Source organism: Coturnix japonica, chromosome 5, assembly GCF_001577835.2.
Source record: "Coturnix japonica isolate 7356 chromosome 5, Coturnix japonica 2.1, whole genome shotgun sequence".
In the NCBI taxonomy this organism is placed as follows: Eukaryota; Metazoa; Chordata; class Aves; order Galliformes; family Phasianidae; genus Coturnix; species Coturnix japonica.
This window is the reverse complement of record NC_029520.1, coordinates 9,353,137-9,372,971: the sequence shown is the minus strand read 5'-3', so window position 1 is coordinate 9,372,971 and position 19,835 is coordinate 9,353,137. Positions and strand designations below refer to the sequence as shown.

Genomic DNA, 19,835 nt, shown 5'->3' with positions numbered 1-19,835 from the left:
GGAGTTGTAAAGGACCGAGTATTTGCAAAGCAGTTCCCATTTCTGCAGCAAGGCATAGTAGTAATAAACTTTGAGGTCATTTAATCTATGCTTCGTTATCTAATAAAAATAACAAACATGACTTCCTTATTTCAAGATTTAATAGCTACAAAATAATTCCAAAAAGCATGGATTCTTCCTCTGCTGTAGCCATACTGAACTGCACTACAGTGTTAATTTTTGTACTAGCCAAGTGTGTTGCATTCTTTAAATTTGAGACAGATGTTACAAGTTCCAGTTGGTCATCATGAAGGGATGCTCTATGATACCTTGTAACAGATAGAATTTTTGCTGAAAGATCAAATGAGCAACTATCTTTGATATGAAACAGTTGGTTTGGAGGAGATATGTCTTCCAGCGAATCACAAGGAAACGCTGATGCATTTTGTTGCATTTTTTCTACATACTAGCTCCAGTTTCCAGTCCGATTTGGTCTTCTATTTCTCTGTCTTAAACATGCCTCTTAAAACATGCAATTGTACAGAAAGTTGCCTCTAATAAGGGTTTTCGTAATCAGCCTAGCTGGACCCACTCCTCCTTACTCTGCAGATTTTCTGTCTGCTAACCAATTTGTGGTGTTTATCAAGATACAACTGAACAAACATACTAATGATTGCCAGCATAAACACAGTACTCGCATGTTCATCTGGTATTAACAGATGGCATTAGAAAAGATTCAGTATGCTCTTTCCTGAAACTTGTTGACTACTACTTAAGAAGAAAATTTTCTCTGCTCTTAAGAATTTTGTCTTAAAAGTCAGAGCTTGATAAAAATCATGATTCTGACACATACCATAAGGCTGGCTGTTCTATCTCCAGATGTCGTCTGTCAGGGTCCTTGTTTATAGGTTTCCATTCCCTGGTAGGAGATGTATGAAATTGCAAAGCATTCAGGGTTTTTGCCCCCAAAAGGTCAGGTGATAGACTGCAGTATAACCAATGCTGTCAGTGGCTGCATGCCTTTGCTCTGAGATTATCCGTACTGTGATACATAATATTCACATCCTCTTGGCTCTGTCTCAGAAAAAAAAAAACTTACAGTGTAAGTTTGTAAGTTGTCTTACATATATTACATATGTTACATATATATTACGTTTATCAGGATATGTTTTATCTTAATATTTCATTACTCGTTTAAATTCACTCATGCAATGACTATTCTCAGTAATTTTGCTTGGAAAGAGCAGATGAAGTTGATTGGCCAGGATATCCCAAAAGCTGTTAGAGTGGTATGTGCCATTGGTACCATGCACGGTATGAATTACATCCAGCCACCATCACAGTTCATAGGAACCTTGACAGTTTCTGTTTAAGTCAAGCTCAGAAATGTGAATTCTCTCAAAATCTTACGAAGTGAGAAGTATTCTCTTTCCAGTTCTATACTTTATGAATAATTAACATTTGAAAGGATCTTCATATTTCATGGAAATAACCAGAAAACAAGTGAGAGTAGAAGTGGGTTTGGAGTAGAAAGGCAGGTGGGCATTAAGAATTGAGTATTTTTTATTTTTTTGATCTATGAATTATAGTTGTAATGCTAATTGTATGCTAATTGTTACATTTTTTTCTTCTTTTTTCTTGGCCTGCTCTATAAATACACTGAAAGATGACCTTTTCAAGGGTAGGAAATATTGGATCACAGTTAAAAATCAGATACTTACACATTAGGAGAGTTGAGCTACAATAATACGTGCAAGACTCTGAAAGAGTAATATAAATTGCAGTTACTCTAGTTTTTTATGACTTGATAAGCTCATACAAGCTTTACAAGCATTCAGGCTTTAGTAGTATAAGCTATTATTTTCATATATAATTTCCCAGTTCAACTGTGGTTAAATTTAATTTTCACTTCATTATTCAGAAGACTGTACACTTATTTGTAGCTTAAGACACATGTCATGTATTTGTAATGCATTAATTCAGCTCCAGCATTGATCAACACTTAAGGTATAATTAGCAAGCAGATTTAACAATCTGCTGGGATGATGCTCTCTGTTGCATAACTACTGCTGTTGTTCAACAAGCAAAGAAAGTTTTGCTGGATTTCAGAGTGGAGTATTTGTGCATTGCATCAAGGTAGTACTAAAAGGCAAAGTAAAAAGTCATATTCCAAGTACAAGATGGGTTTTAGAATTTCACTGTCAGGAATGCCTCACAGTATTAAATAAGGAGTAAATTGTTTAAAAATGCACCCTAGATAATCTGCTAGAATAGTAAAAAAGAAATTTTAAAAGAAAAATTGATAAACCTTGCACAGACATCTGCAGTACAGCATGGAATTCTACTGTTCTTATATAGCAATTATGAGCTGTTTCAGTGAGCAGAAATATAGTCTTGATGTTTTTAAACACAATCTTCATATTACAAGCAGACAGAGCAAGTTGTTTATGGAGAAAATGAAAACTTTCTGCACATTAAACCTAATTTTATCTCATGGAATAGAATTCAAATAAAACTACGTGCTGCTAATAATAATTGTGAAATATCATCATTCTTCTAACTCCAGCTGGCCAAATACTGCTTACTAAATGTTTTCTAGTGCAAATACTTGCTTAGCTGGGTTGAGATTGTGAAGCAGCTGCTATACAGCTTGAACAAAGACTATGAGATGCTGTAGTAATCCCTACTCAGCCCAGCGTAGCACTGCTTATCAAACCAAGGTCACTGCTTATCAAACCAAGACAGTGAAAGACTCTGAATCTTTTTAATTTTCTAAAATTTTAAGAAAGATTGTTCTGTGCGAAGCTTTAACCTAAGCTGGTGCTTTTCATAACAGGTGTTAGGAGAAACTAATGTATTTTCACATAATATCAAACTGTAGTAAGAGAGTCTCCTGTAAAGATGAATGTCAGGCTTTTTCAGGACTAGACAATATTGTATACATGGAAAGAATCACAAGCATTGCTGACAGAAACAGCTGTAGCAATTAGCCAATTAAACAGTTTTTACTGATGATCTGTGTTAGCTAATAAAATTTTAACAAGCTATAAAACACCCCATGGATCGATCTTGCTACGTTAATAGGCTGGATCACAACCAGTACTTATTAATTCTAACTAACATTGTTGTTTGGAAATGGAAAGAGCAAGTGGACTGTATGCCAAATGTAAGAGTGGAGATACTGTTCCAAATAAATTCCAATAATTTAGGGAATATTTATAATTTATTTCACTTGATAAAGCAGTCTTTTTGAAAAGCAGTGTTTGGGGATATCTTTTTTAGTTTTCCCTGTCATTAAGCTGAGGATGATACTTCTGTCCATGGAGACACCACAGGATCACAGAAAAGCTGATACAGAAAAACAGACAGGTTTGGAGGATGGTATCAAACAAAATCATCTTGAAGCAAAACACAGTTCAAAGACATGGAGTTTAGGTAACTTGTAACTTGTTACAGAGTTGAACACCAACTTAGGACTTACCTGCAGGATGAACAGAACCAATATGTAGGACTCAGCTGACTTCAGCAGGTTTTGAAATCACTATGAATATACACAATCTAAGTTAAAGTAGTAAAGCATGGAAAATTACACTTGGTAGTAACTGTGATTCTATCTGCTGTGCACTTAAGCGCTCAGTATTTCTCAAGAGAGCCATGACCAAATCTTTTATCTGGTGTGTGTGTTCTGAGAAATACTGGAGTGAATGGCTAGGGAGTGTAGATGGAAAAAATCATGTGTAGTTGCCCTTCCCTATGAAACCAAATGAGGATCTCACCCGATGCTTTGAGATAAGTTGCATGTGATGTTTATTCTCCACTGGCAGCAGTTCTTATGAGCATAATTAATGCTTGTGGTGAGATTCAGTCAAGGATTTCACAGAAAAGTTGTGTTTCTGTGGTTGGTACTAGGAAAATCTCTGCAGGTGTTGAGTAGAGGAAAAAAAACAAGAGCATCAACAATCAGTGAAAGGGGCACATCTCTCTTCTGTCACTTTATGTATTGCTGGATTTTAAGTTTACTGTCCTTGTGCTCTTACCTTCGCTGGGTCTTACCTGGTTACAGTGCTGCAGTTCTCTTTGCCTCCCTGATAGGTTTCTTGGAGGCTGATCCTACCTTGTTCTCCAGGAATGAGCAGTTCCTTGCAACTAACATAGATGCTGCAAATTCAAGATGGTCATGCTGAGCAAGCTCTTCTCCCAGGTTCCCCAACGATGGTCAGCACATGCTTCCTTATTGCACCCGATCCAGAATCTAGCTGCAGTTATCATGGAGTTCTGCAAAGGGTGTGTGCTGTGAGGCCAGAAGAAATGTGACATTTTCATAGCTTTAAGCAAAAAAATCATAGCTTAGGGGTGTCCTCTCACTTGTCAGGGGTAGCTGATGAAAATGCATCTTGAAGAAATGTAACTTGAAAGATATACTGGGGGGAGGGAGGGGAGAAGGAAGGGTGTTCCATGACCTCTAGAGCAGAAATAACACAGAAATGTTTGGAAAAGTTTGTGTTGTTACTTCTGGTTGAAACACAGAAGGGCAGAATGGCAACACAGAGGCTTGTTAATGCAAGTGGAAGCAATATGGTGTTTGCAGAGCTGTGGGTGTGAAAGAAGCAAATGAAGAGAAGTCTCTCTATTACTTTCATAAAATGAAGATCGTCAGTGTGAAGATTCTGGAATAGATTTCTGTTTAAATCTATAAATATTGTACTTCATTATGAGGAGACAGATTTTGTGCTTCATAGTTCTTAAACTGATATTAAATAGCTTAAAGATGTGCTCACAAAAGCACAAAAGAAGCACGAGGAGCACTAGAGATTGTCTACCTTCTGGGTTTTACTTGGATTTGTAAATTCTGATACATTACATTAAAAATCTTCATTTTTTTTAAATGCTTACATAGTTTGCTACTTTATTACTATTTTCACTAGCACAAAATGACAAGCAGCTAAAAAATGCTGGGTTTTATTTACACCTCTGTATTGAGAAGACAAATTGCACTGAAATCTGAAAGGTCAGTTCTCCAGAGAAGGCATAAATTTGAGTTTATTTTTTTCCTGTTCTACATATAACTTGAAGGTTGCTTAAGTTAGGGAACTGGTATAAAAGTTGTCGCTCTAGGTGAGGCTAAAGATGCAGAATGCTTTAAAAGTTTTACCTTAATTACTAGGAAGAAATGATGAAAATCATTCTCCTAAGTAGCAAAAGCTTTATGTTGACATAAGCCTAGTACAGATTGCTTTGTCTATTTGCATGCTTTACTAGTTGTAATTGAGTAGTGTCAGTGCAAACAGTGACAGTCCTATGAACATGTTTTCCTGTTGCAGAAGTGGGGTGGTGTTAGATCATGACAAGCTACTTCCTTTCATTATTTAAGTATTTTATGTACTAGCTTGCTCTTCTTCACAGAGGTATATTTTTTAAATCATAGATTCGCATTTAGTTTTTAGATTAATTAATGTATGTTTAAAATTTTACTTTACATACCATTCAGAAACATTGCTTGAATTAGCAGTTACAGTAAACTGAAACTTGATGGCGTTATACAGTTACAGGACTATCCTATGTTGTAGTCCAAAACTGCACATTGATGTGAAATACCCATGTGGCACTTGCATTACTTGTATCATTTTTGTTATTTTTCATTTCAAAAGTAAACAGTTCCTACCTTGCAGTCTCTCTCTCAAGTTTCCAGAGTTTTGGTCAGCCTGGACATCTTTGCATCCTCAGTTTTCATGGCATCATTTTAAGTATTGTCACTATTGTCACTTAGGCAGATGATCTTGAAATTATAAAATCCCTGAAAAATATCTTGCTGAAATTACAGTCATAGCATTTAACCGCGGTACCATTGTACTCCTGGCTTTATGTTATTTGAAGAATTTCATTAATTCTTCAAATGAGGTTTGGAGTTTTATTGCAAAAAGTGTGTACTGCTTCCTTACCACACCAATTCAAAAGTATTTCTGTAATAACTGGTTCTTTCAATAAAGGTGGTAAGTTAAAATCATTTTAACAAATCTGTGCATTAACCAAGATTTCAGTGGCAATAATAAATTCCTTTTCTTGGAATCACAAGTATGTTTGGAAACTCGGTAGTGCAAAAGATTGGAAAATATAGTTTGTCTCTATCAGCAGCTCACATGCTGTAATACAATGCTTTCTCTGAAAGTAATGCCTCTAAGTTTTACTATTTTAGCCCACAATGTCAGAGGCAGATGTAGGTGGTACAGCAGTAGAGATTGAACCTTCCTGCCAGTATTCCATTACATTTTGTTGTCGTATGACAGATGGCAGCCGAGGAGCACCCACTCATATTCATCAGCATTTGCTGAATGTTTGTGGAGACCAATCAGTGTATGTCAGCATAGTGAAGCAATGGGTGGTGCATTTTAGCAGTGGCACCAGCAACAGCAGGTCACCCACCAGTGCTGCAGTTTTCTAAGCGCAGCTTGCAGGCTCTTGTTCATTGCTGGCATAAGAGCATACTTCATGGTGGTGACTACACTGAAAAGTAGTGCCATGTAGATGAGAATTTGTTCTATCCAATAGCGTTATTGTTCTCTTTGTAGCTGTTGTAGCTCCCACAGAAATAAATAGGAGGTTTTACTTTCAGAGCGACCTACAAATCCTGACTAGTCAAAAATACTTTCTATTTTATTAGTGATATTAGTTTCCAAGTACCAGGGGAAGTCTAATTTGGGAAAAAAGAAAAAAAAAAGTCATGTTTAATGACAAGTTAATACATTAATTATGGAAACTCATTCATAAATGTCAAATCCATCCTCAATGTCATTTTAAGGTGTTTCTATACATATTTTGATGGTCTGTATTTCTAAGAAGTGAATGTTCTACTCAATTTCAAAACTCCTGATCCTTCAAGCGTGCTGTTCAATCAAGTTGGCAAATTATAGCGTTAAAATGCCAGATCCACAGTATTTAAAATTAAGAACTTGCTTCTGTTTCTAATGCTTTCCTACTTACTGTAAAGTTAACATGCTTATTTTAGAATTACTTCAGAGTTTTTAGTGTGTCCCCTGGGAAGGTTTGTGTGCCAAATCAGCATCTCCTCTTTTCTATTTCCTCCCCACAATTCCCCTAAATTTTCTGATGACTGACTGCTTGTATTAGTGCATTTTCCCATATAAATTGAGACTAAACCATGACTAATGGAACTGTGTTCCAGAGTTTTTCATTTCCCAGACATCTCTCATCTACTGCAGTGGCACCTACGTGCCCTGTGGGAAAACAAAATTGAAATAAGTGCTCAAACAGAGATAAGCTTTTATGTTCACCTGATTGCACTATGTATGGGCAAAGCAAGACAAATGATTTCTAGTTTGTTCTTTATTTCTGCATTGAAAGGGGTAGGTAGCAGTCAATGACATTGGCTAGAGATCGGTCGGATTGTGCATAAACGTGACTCTTAGATGCATAAGTTGTTAAAATGTACTCTATATATCATAGACTTTCAGGCATCACAACTGGGAAATGCATTCAGAGTACTTTATGAAGTGAGTGTAACAGTTTATCACTTTAATTCATGTTTCTCTGTTCCTTTCTTATTAATTTCTAACATCCTGTTTGACTTCTGGAGAACTTCTGGGTGCAGCTGATGCTGGCAGAGATCTGTTTATAGAAAAACCAAGGTCATCTTTCTGATTGATGACTGCTTATTCAGAACCAACACTTCACTTTTCTTATTATTTTTGTGTGCTTATCAGCATCAAATTTCAGTTGTCTATTTATTGCCTCATAATTAATTGTTCTAAAGTTGTACAACTAATGTCAATATTTTTTGTATAATCAGCAAATTTTAGCACCCTTTCCAATTGCTCCTTTTTAGATTATTTGTATCTATAGATTGAATACCATAGGTCACAACACAGATCTTTCTGAAGTGCTTTGACACACCTCTTTATGACATGAAACCATCCAATTACTATTGCCAAATAAAAAGCCCTTATGCTCACTAACACAATGAAGCAGCCTTGGTGCAGAGCTTTGGATTCCTACAGGTATCTTTCTATCTGTCTTGTGAGGCTTGGGACTTGGCAAAAAACCATGCTTATGTGATGTCAGGAATATGGGATTAGCACAAAAGTCCACAAAAGAGCCGTTGTCTCCTTCCATAATATACCAGTACTCCTAGTACTACTTGCAGTCTGCCTCTTCAGTGCTCTCAGGTAGAGGTGCATTCCTATGTCTTCAATCTCCTTACACGACAGCATTTGCTGCTTTCTAATTCTGTCATTTCACTTGCTTTCAAATAAAGTGCAGACCAAACTCGGCTCCCCTTTTTCTTGCTGACAGTCTGAATACCAGAAAACTGTAGGCTGGCAGGCCTGCACACTGCTGTTTGTTGCTAGTAATACTGTATCTCCAGCTTGAGCACTGAAGCAGGGAATGCTCTGATCTCTCTAAATGCTTATACCACTCCTTCCAGTGTTGGGAACAGACTATTGAAAGTAAATGCTGCTCACCTCAGTCATAGCTGCATCGTTCCCTTTCTTCTGACCTCACTGTGGAACTCTGGAAGTACTTGGACTGCATACAGGTAGTTCCTGTGTCCCAGTGTCAACAGAAGGAGATGACAGAGCAGCTCTAGCATTCATGCACCTTCACTCCACCTAGGCACAGCATTGCAAAAGGACCTTGTGACACTGTAATGCAATGGAAAGCACAACAATGACAGCAGAGTAGCAAAGTCCCAGATTGCATCAAGTGCGAATATGCTCAAAAATAGCTGCTATGGACACAGAAACAAAGGAAAGACTCTGCTTACCCACAGAAGACCTCAAGTAGGAAAGGACCTCCAGAAAGAAACCTTTACCTTCTCTACAAACCCTTAAATGAGGTCTGGGCTGAGGGTGGATCCTGGCTCCATCCATTGCAGTCACTCAGGTATATCACATGCAGCTGAGCTCCTCGAGGTTGGCCCTGCCTTCCCACCAGGTGCTCAATCACTGGTTCATGTTATGGCTTAACATTTCTGCTACAGGCCTGCATACTGTCATGCAGCTTTAGAATTGCTACATTTCTTTTTCATCAGTGAATAATGCATAAACCCAGCACTTACTGCCACCAGCGATCCACGTGTTTTACAATAAAACATACATTTATTTTATATTTGAAGAAACATAAAGTATATTCATTTTGTGGGTAGTACAAAATTTATAATTACCTTGATCAGTCATTTCAATATTTAAAGTTTGTAGGTATATTTAAATGACATGATAGATGGCCACTCTGTCCTCTACCAACCTCTGAAACAAAATCTGATAGGTTTGCAATGCTTAAGGCCTTTTGTTCACCAAGATACTTAAATATCAGCTCTGGAGTCTGCAGTCCAGATTACCCAAGGCATTTGGACACTTGTTTCTTTCAGAAGTCTTCTAAAATTAAAAGCCTTGATAGGAATGAAACCTGTGAAAGCTTTAGAGACTTTAGGCCTTATCACCTGCAAGGCAGTGCTTGGAGTGATAGGGGACTAGACCCAGCACCTACATTTTGTTCTGCTGTGCCATGTGACAATTAGAGATGGAGGCATTCAATTTGTACTTTTAATCATTGTGTGTGTACTCCTGTATCTAGTATTTTATTTTTGTGTTCTGACAATGAGAATTTTAAAAAAAAAAATCTGTATTTATCTTGGTGAATGCAGAATAAGTGTTAAACACAGTGTAGCTGCTGGGAAGCAGCGTGCCCTCCCAAGTAGCCTCTTATTTCCCTTGAAATCATATTTAAATTCAACCATTGTTTGGTCTGACATATCAGTTTTAACAGACCACATATTTATTTTTGCAAGGTCTTCTTCTGCATTTGACCTAGCTCAGCTTGGGAGTGTTCCACAAATTACTTAATTCTCTTCGCTCAAATGCATCACCAGGATAGCCAGTGCCAGGATGTCACTCATCAGCATTTTCTTTGATGTATTTAATGTTCTGTTAGAGAATTAAAGCCCGGTTTGACATTCAGTGCATAATGAATGTCTCTGGGGCCACTTTGAGGTTCTATAACAAGAGTCTTGCTGTCCATTTCTGTTTTGCATCGTTGGGTAGGCCTGCTGAAGATCAGAGTTCCTTCTGTGTGCTGTGGAAGCGTGCTAAACCAGGCCCCTTACCATTCAGCTTCAGCTGGGAAAGGCTGGATTAACAATTGCTGGCTTCCTCTTGAATGCTAACATCACAGGTTAACTCTTAGTTATTTACTATTAATCAAAATAAACTAGAAATCCTTATAATCATCAAGTACCATACTGTCAAGCATTACCCTTGGGTCCCCCAAACTTTTTGCCAGTTTTGTGGAGCATCCCTGTGAATTAATGTAGAACACACTGCTTCCAGAAGTGAACTTTATTTCTCACTTCCTTATAATGCAGATAAATCTTTTTGGCTGTGTTTTGGAGCTATCTAATTTCTTACACTGTTAACTAACAGAGTCAATTTCTTACATGCTCTTATTTTGGAGACTCATCTCCTGGGGTAAAACTTGTTCATTGGCTAATAGTTTCATGTAATTGTGTTAACTCAGTTTGATTTGACTATTAGTGTACAGATGGTGAAGATACACTAAATACAGACTATAAAAACCAAACCAAACAATCATTGGCTTAGTGGGAAGCAGAAAGTATAATGTGTTTTACTTTGCTTCTGGAGTGGGCTTTTTAGGTCAGTCTTCTACATCATATCCCATTTCTATACTTTAATTCACACAGGAGAGCAGTCTTAGAACATACAAAATTATTTTGGACACAGCTGAAAATGTATTTCATTTTATAATGTTTTATTCACTAGTGAAAAATTCTTCTACTTTTTTTATAGGAAGGTGAATTCCTAAGTACTGAGTAACTTTCTAAGCAAGTTAACTTGCATGATAAATCTAAACAGCAAGGTTCATTAGTCTTCGTAATGACATAGAGTATAGAAATTATGGAAGTTAGTACGGTTTGCATACAGTGATTGCATATAGTTTCATTAAATGCACTTCCAAAGCAGTGAAGGTTAAGCAGTCAATTAGTCAAGTTCCAGAGATGCTAAATTGTTTAGTTTTTTACTTGTGTTTATGAATATTATCATCTCAGCCATTTTCAGAAACAGATGTAAAGCTCCAATTTCATTTTTCATTGCTGGCTAATGCAGAAGAGTTATATACATTGTTCTGAATGTTATGCCTCCTATTTATTTCCATGGAAACTACAATAGATACAAAGAACATAATACACTGTTCAATAAAGCAAATTCTCAGATACAAAGCAGTATTTTTCAACATGGTCACCACAGTTAGCTACACATTTTTGTCTATATGCCATGCTTGTCACCAATGGAGGTTATATCTTTGTTTTATCCTCCTTACATACTTCCATACATAAGCATTTGTGGGTATAAGTTGGAGTCCAGTCAGTCATAGCATCCTACAGTCTACCAGTTGTCACCTGGAACATCTGGCTTTACATATTTTATTAATGAATGCATCATTTTCTTAGTATCTGTGAAAATCAAACTAAAAAACATATTATTTTACTGCCTTTTGAAAATACTTTTAAGAGGCAAGACACATAGTAGTTGATGCTTCTTTAAATAGTTGTGAAAGAGGGTAAAAAAATTCCAGATGTTTGAATTCTTTTCCTTTTTTTTTAATTTTCCTTTTTAAAATTATTTTATTTTTTTATTATCAACAACAGATGGAATGAAACAATATTTCTGGTTCTGTGAAGCTTCAGTATTGTTTCTTCTTCTTCAGTACTCTTTATGCAATCAACATTATGGAACCAATTATTTACAGAATGACATTTCCTAATCTGTAAAATTGGAGCAGTTTCTTGAATTGTTCTTTCTTTCACTGCATTAAAAATAAAATTTGAATCTGATAGGTAATATTAAGTGGTGAACAGTTTAATTTGCTTTAGATATAAGCCAGAGCAAAGAGCTCCTGAAACTGCACAGTCTTCTCATACTTTCCTAAAACTACTTTTCTGTTAACTTGGTAGCTTCTTAGCTTCTCATTTCCCTTCTTAACAAGGCATCCTTTTGGACTTAGTGAGGATCATTTTAGAATTATGCACAAAAATGAATTGAAAAGTTATTATAATTTCCTGATACCTGCCTTATTTTTTTCTAGACTTCTACAAAAGTTGCTACAGTATTTCTGAAGAAATATTTATGAATTGTGGCATGTCTAACTGCTGCTGGAGAGAAGTCACTGTTTTATTGTACAAAATCCCCACTATTACTGGCTGGCTTGGTGTTGCTTGTGTCTACTTTAATTTATAACCTCATCACAGACATCATTCTTTCAGAGGAAGAGCTTGTTTCCAAATAGATACTTCATTTTAATCACTAGTCTTCCCACCTCAGTCTTAATTGCTAGATGTTTATGCATCATTCTGAAGTGTGAAATGCTCTGACAATCTGATGGTTTTATGAATTCTTTGAGGGCACTTGTTTTCAGTATGTTCTTATTTTGTAGGTACAAAATAACAAGTTACAACCAAGTTTATAGATATGGAAGTGCGAATGCAGTTCAAAACTGTTATGACATGGGAGGAGCAATTACAGTTCTGAATCTGTAATACCTGCCAGTCAAATTCATTAAATTATGTTGGTATAGCAACTGATTAGCCTCTCCCATGCTCAAAATATCTTGTGTCAGATAATTAGTACTGCTTAATTGTATTTTGTCACAAAAGAGGCAAGTAATTAAAGAGGTTCTTGCAGTGGCTACAGGGCCAGGAAGGGTCAGAAACCACTTGTAATTAGAATGTATGTTGTGAATGTGAATTAATAGATGTGATAATGTAACTATCTCTTCATTTCTGAGGATCCGAATCAGTTACCAGCATATTTGAACTGCTGTTGCTTACTCATCTTCCTCATCTTCTCCTCACTACTCTCCTCCTTTATTTTTTTTTTTCTTTTCTTTGTTTCTTCTTCTGAACTTATGAAAGCTGTAAAATGTATGATGCCTTTAGACCCTCCCTGACTTGGTAACCACATAGACAAATGACTCAGTAAAATATGGTTTGGTCTTTCCAGTGTGTTACTCTGATTGTCTGTAAGTTGTGTGTTACTGTGAGTTCTTTCTTCTTCCTAGTTTTGTTCTCTGTATGGAAATGTTTTGAGCATTTGATCAAAAACAGCAATCAGCATTGTCCACAGATGGAGAACTTTGGAGGGAAAAAGAGAATCATAGAATGGCTTGAGTTGAAAAGGACTACAACAATCATTTAGTTTCTATCCCCCGCTAATGTGCAGGGTCTCCATCCACCAGACCAGGCTGCCCAGAGCCACATCCAGCCTGGCCTTGAATGCCTTCAGGGATGGGGTATCCACAGCCTCCTTGAGCAACCTGTTCCAGTGTGTCACCACCTTCTGATGGAAAAACTTCTTCTTAATATCTAACCTGAACCTCCCCTGTCTTAGTTTTAGGCCGTTCCCTCTTGTATTACTCACAAAGTAACATTTGGGAATTTAAGACAGCAAATGACAGAGTCAATCAGAAAACCGATCAAAGATCAATCACCAGTAGAGACCAGTTCGGGAATCAGACCTTCCTGAAAAAAATTAGAAACTACTTTTTTAAGCTCTGAGGAGGTATCTTTTGTATCACTCCAGGAATCCTCAATTTGATTCACCAAGCATTGTTTGATGTTGAGTACAGAATCTGTCATCTGGCAGTAGTAATCCTAGATTTAAGGAGAAAACTGTCATCCTGAGTGAAGATACTGAAATAAAACTGCTTCTGAAGGGGTCTAATAGCTGCTTCATAGACTATAATGTGTGCAAAGCAGTTCTCTGGTTTACTGCAGTAGCTGGAACAGATTACAGCCCCTCATCTTATGTAAAAGCAAGCACAAATAAAATAATAGCCAGCAAAAGCCTTGGCAATCCCAAACATAGGTCAGTAAGTCTTCCAGTGGCTACAGCTGGGATATTTCAATCTAAACCAAGCACTGTTCTCCATCTTGTTCATGTCTGTGCAACACAGGGCTCTGCAGTTCTACAGCTGACAGTACCATCTGTTTCTCTTCATCTTATAGCTTCCTTCTTTTTTTATTTCTTTACTTAACAAGGTCATCCATACCTCATCTCTGTGCATATGAATGTAGCAGGAGCTTGTGATAATTATGTATGTGGGGCAAATGAAGCTATTCCCAGGTGATGTTTCTGCCATACAGTTTTGAAATGGCTCTCTGCATTGAAAAGGAAAGCTTCACTTCTCCCTTCGTGCCTGACATAAGATAGAAAAGTTGCCTTATTTGTGGCAGTGAACCTATTTAGTATCTTACCAGACTTAATTCAGTGGAATTCATAGCATGGCCTTGTTAACGCTTAACTTTTTTAGGTTTATGGTTAAGAGATGTTTTAATGACTTTCTTAATCCATTAACTGGACAGCTGTATTGGTGATTACTTAACACGTTGGGTTATTTGTATAGGGAATGCAAAGTCTTGAAACTTTGAAGACCTTATTGCAGTGTAATGTATATGGAGTCACTTTAGTTACAAAAACGCCATCATTTTACCCCTTGATTTCTGCTTCAAGCATTGCCATTTGATTTAAGCAACAACTCTTTTTGACATCAGTTTGAATATATATTGTTTTTGCTTTAAAATTAATCTTAACAAATCTAATCAGCAAGCACAGATAGATTTGTCCAGCAGAACTTAAAACAAGTCAACAATAAAAGAAACACAATATTTGACTGAGATACAGCAAAGATATGGAAGGTGTTCTGCTGCTTTTTCATGGTGCAAAGTCTTGGGTTTTCTTTCAGTAGTATCATAGCATTAGTAATAGTTTAACTATTAAGAAATTTAAAATACATGTGCTTAAGTATTTTGTTGACTGCTATGATGAAGATAGTTTTTTTTTAAAGAAGGCATAAATCTCCACTCTAATTGAATAAAATATAGTTTATTACTTTATAGCCCATCTTCAATTCAAGGTACCTACCAAGAATGGAAGAACTGTATGCCATTCAGATTGTTCTAAGGCCTGTTTAAAATGAACTGATGTGAGGAGATTTGCATTACTTGGGAAAGATTAGCCATTATTTGAATGGGCTTGTAATTGTGTTATCTTTTCAACAGAGACCAGAAGTCTTGCAGTAGCTCTACGTAGGTCACTCCAAAAGTAATGCCTCCTGTTTATTCCCACATAAACTAAAACAGATGCAAAGGACACAGCAACATGATCTGATAGAGTCATTCTCAGCTACAAAACACTATTTTTTCAACATAGTCACCACTATTAACTATGCATTTTTGCCAGCAGTGATAAAAGAACATAAAAAACAACCAACATAAAAGCAACCTGGCATATTACAGAACTTGCATAGTTGTAGGTTTTCTTATTTACAGCTGAAGCTGAACAGTAGATGTATTGGTATATCTGAATTTTGTTCAGCCGCCTGTCCAGAGACATACAGCCTCACTTTTTCATTATGTATTGCTTACAGTGCCAGTTCTTGGAAGAATGGAGCATTCTTCTGTATTTAGAGTACTGTGTTTGGAGGTGCTTATACTTAAGCATTTCAAGTACTGTACCCTTACACTGGCAGTTTTATGTTCAAAGATTTACTTTTAGGATTAGCCTGCTGATCCTTGAAAAAATCCTATAGGGATAAACAAGCATTAATTTTTGTTATATTGAGAAGTAGTTTTTAACCAGAAAGACCATGCATTGCTTAAGCCTCTGCAGTAAGCCAGACTATTGGATGAACTGGAATAGAGCTTAAACTTTTATATTATCCCACCTAGTGAGGACTAATATTCTATTACTACACAATGATACATCATCTTAGAAGAATTTGTTAGAAGTTATGTTTTTTCTATGAAGAACAGACATTAAGCTGCTGTAATGTTGGTGTGGTTTTGCTCTTAGAAAGAAAAAAAATAAAAAAACAGTCTGGCTTCTCAGAATCTTCAACTCTCATTTAGCCTGGAAGCACTTTTAAGGATTTCAGGAGACTGTAAGAACATCTCTTTCACTCAGCACTTTCTCTTTCACATTACATATTTGGTATCTAACTTGAACATTATGTATATTTTTTAAGGCAGATTTAAAATATTATTCAATTTAATTTGTCTTCTATTTACTATTCCTTGTCTCTAGATTCATAGAATCACCAAGGCAGGAAAAGACCTCCAGCTCAACCAGCCACCTATCACCATTATTTTCCACTAAATCACGTAATTGGAAATACATACAGATTCTAGTGGAAATACATATCCCCAGATCCTTAGTGCACAATGTTCAGAACAACTTGCACACATGCATAAGGATGTTAAATATCTCACAAAACTGCACTTGGCTTTTGATCGTCCCTAATAAGAATAATCCTATTGTGCAAACAAAATAAACCTTTTGAACTGCCGCTGTGCTATGTAGTGTAAACAAGTTACATTGCAGAAATTAGGTGATTCAGAATAGGTGAATTAAACTTGGGGATTGAAAGAGCACGCTCTAATCATGTTTTGTGTAAAGAATGGTTCTATTAGTGGTTATACGGGCAAGAAAATCTCCGCAATGTGATATTTCTGAACAGCTGACGAAAAAGCGTTTTCCTTTTTCATTTTCAGAGGCAGTTGTTACTTGTTTGTCTGCCTTACTTTAGTTCTGATATCATCTGTGGTTTCTTGGTATGCGTTACTGGCTGCAGGTGTTAAGAGTTCAAAGGAAAATCAGTTCACTTTCACAACGTGGTCCATCTTACATCCACAAAATACTCTAATACCTGCTTTAAACCAGGGTTCTGTAAAGTCATCCCTGGTGTACAGCACAAGAAATTATAATAACTAATTAAATCATTTTTAATTATGAGAGATTGGAGGATCTTTAAATTATTAAATGATATATGTTAGAATATTTACACAACTGCTTTCTTTCCCTCTTTCCCCCTTAATTTCAGCTTAAAACTGCCAGGAGGAGAAAAGATCCCAGCTTGGAAATGAGAGGGGCTTTCCTGGTGTAGTCCATAACAGAAATGAGTCAGAAGTGGAACTTAGTTAACCTTGAGGTGACCTGTTATCTAAATCTGGGGGAGAATTTTGTTACTTTGCCCAGATGTAAGCCTGATCGATAATAATTTAGAGAAAAATAACAAAGACAATATTGCAGTTTTACTGTATAGTCACATTTATAAAAGTGCGTGTAAGATGATGGAAAGTGCAGCAATGACAGCAGAGTAGCAAAGTCCTAGGCTGCAGCAAGTGAGAACTTACACAGTGAATAGCTGAGGACACAGAAACAAATAAACAAACAAACAAAAAAAAGTAGCCATTTACCTTCAGAAGACCTCAGGTACACAGGGAACTCCAGCAAGAGCCCTTTACCTTTACTGCCAACCCTTAAATGAGGTCTGGGAAGGGGTGGATCCTGGCTTCACCCCTTCCTGTCACTCAGCTTCATACAGCTGAGCTCTTCTGAGTTGGCCCTGCCTTCCCACCAGGTGCTGCATCACTGCTTCAGGCTGTGACTTAGCATTTCTGCTACAGTGTGCAAATGCAGTCCAACTAAATGAAGACATGTATTTATTGAGGACTTCAAGTTGAGTTGTGTACTGAGTTGATAAAAGCAAATAAATCCTCCAGCTAGAAGTCAAACAGAACTTCTTAAAACAGGATGAAGTAGGGGCTGTTCTGTAACTATGTGCCTAATTACATTCAGTTCTCATCTGCATTTTCACTTCTATGAGATTGCCTGAATCCTGTTCTTTGTTCCAGTGTAGTTAGCTACTCTACTGTTAACTGCTTCCTAACAGGAAGGTACCCTTTGGATAGAGGCAAAAGAGATACTTTAGACTTCAGATGTGGCCAGAACAACAAAGATTTCTGATAGAAAATATATGCAAACTTGATGCACGTGGAAAAAAAATGACTGGGAAATATTTAATGGTTCAGAAATAAATCTCTTGTTTTCCTTGAGATTTTCAAGTGTTCTTCTTGTATATGTCAGTTTGAGTCAAAACCTCAAACACATAAACATGCACATGCACAAACTTACACACTGTAAGTAAATATTTTGTTACTGAGTGTTGAATGCTCAGAGGAAATGGCTAAAAGGATGCTTAGGATCCCTATGGGTCCTGTCTGGTGGAAGTTTGCCTTATTGTTCAGTCTGTCACTGACACTTAGTACTCAGCAGTGTGTGTGTTTGGATCCTCACACTGTTTATTACTATGTATTTATATGTACATATACTGCTATGCAATTTCTGACTCCACAGCTAGCCTTTTCATGAATTTATGCATGCTCACAAAGCTATTATAAAGGCTTATATCTAAAGATTAATAAACTTCAAGATTTCTCTACCACTTGCAAGCTGCAATCTTAGGTGTCAGTGGAAGGAGAATGCAAAATATCTATATAGTCCTTTTTCACATTCTCTTCCCTTTTATGTTTTCATTTATTACCATTGAAGGTATTCTCTGGCTTCTCATATATTCAGCATTTCTGCAGATATTCTTTAGAATGGTTCTTTAAAAAAGAAAGCAGGAAGGCCAAAAAGGAAGCTTGAGACTCAGACGGAAGCTACAGTATTTTCTGCTGCAGCTCTAAAATGGAATATTTGAATACAAAATTATTTTTGACATATTCAGTACTATGACAGCCCATCATCGGTTTTGAATAATTTCTCTTGGCCAATTCCCTATCTCTCTAGTTCTCTCACTACCCACAAAAAAAAAGCACCTTTTTAAAGAGTTGTTTCTCTCACTACCAATGCTGGCTTTACTCAGATGTGAAGTCTTAAAATGTCTCCAGATAATGTTCTTCCTTGACATTTTCTCACACGAAAAGGAAGGCTATAAATAAAGCCTGAACAGCCAGAATGTGAAAGTGTTGTGGTAGTTGAAATCTAACACTAACAAAAAGCCTCCATTGAGTCATGGAATCATTTAAGGTTGGAAAGGACCTTTAATATAATCTCCAACTATCCACCTGCCACCAATATTGCCCCCTAAACAATGTCCCTTAGTACTACAATATACATATATATGTACATTTCCTCTAAAAAAAATCTTGATTTGAAGGAAGTTATTTGTCCTTTCTTGCAATACCTTGATGTACACAGATCAGCAGGGAGACTGCTCAGTGCTGTTTGAAATATACATACCAAGATAAGGAATGTTCATAGTAGTACTACCATGAATGCTGTCTTGTTTCTCTAGATTTGTGTTACATCAGAAATCCAAGCTCACGAGCTTTGGAATACAACCTTTTTGCATATTTTTTTGGTTTTTATTAAGAAATACAGCTGTCTGAAAAAGGGAAAGATGGGTCCTTCCTAGTTCAGTCTGAAACTTCAGTTGCTGTGGATAAGAACCATTTGTGGGCACAGTTATGGAGATGCAGTTCCTGTTATAGTCAAGGTTTAATAACCAAGTTAAGGCTATTGTATTGCATTTGAGCTTGATGTTGGTTTAGTTTTTTCTGTGTGTGCATAACTCATTTTACCTTTGAGTTTCTGGTTATTCCCATTCAACACGCGCACAGCATGCATACACACCTTCTACAAGCTGGATAGTTGGTTTTTATGCTTTCACTCAGGTTTAGTACTGTGTCAGATAAGCCTGGTTTGCTGCAGCAGGAACAGATGACAGTCTCCAGAAACAAAAGACAAGTTGCACATCATCAGAGCTCACATAGTTTAACTGACTAGAAGGAGAGCAAGAGACTGATTTTCCATCTTAGAGACCTGCTGTTTCTAGTCAGTTTTGCTTACATGAGCTAGAAAAAAAACATCAAAGTGCACCTGATGATTAAAAATCTTAGTATCTGTAAATAAATCCTAGTCTAAAATTTTGTCTAAAGATAAGTTTTCTTAGAATGTGTGTTCTTGTCACAAAAGATCATTACATTC

At 36.7% G+C, this 19,835-nt stretch overlaps 1 protein-coding gene and 1 long non-coding RNA gene across 2 annotated transcripts in view; one reads left to right on the top strand and one right to left on the bottom strand.

The window, feature by feature from the left end:
* The window catches only part of LOC107314501, a 48,769-nt gene extending 40,112 nt beyond the window's left edge, over nt 1–8,657 (bottom strand). Inside the window, exons 1-3 of the long non-coding RNA XR_001555469.2 lie at nt 8,457–8,657; nt 5,642–5,773; nt 833–4,254 (exon numbers count right to left, since the gene is read on the bottom strand). This is a non-coding gene — a long non-coding RNA (uncharacterized LOC107314501). The remainder of the gene's footprint in view (nt 1–832; nt 4,255–5,641; nt 5,774–8,456) is intronic.
* The window catches only part of CHID1 (chitinase domain containing 1), a 90,659-nt gene that overhangs the window by 65,985 nt on the left and 4,839 nt on the right, over nt 1–19,835 (top strand). The window lies entirely within an intron of this gene.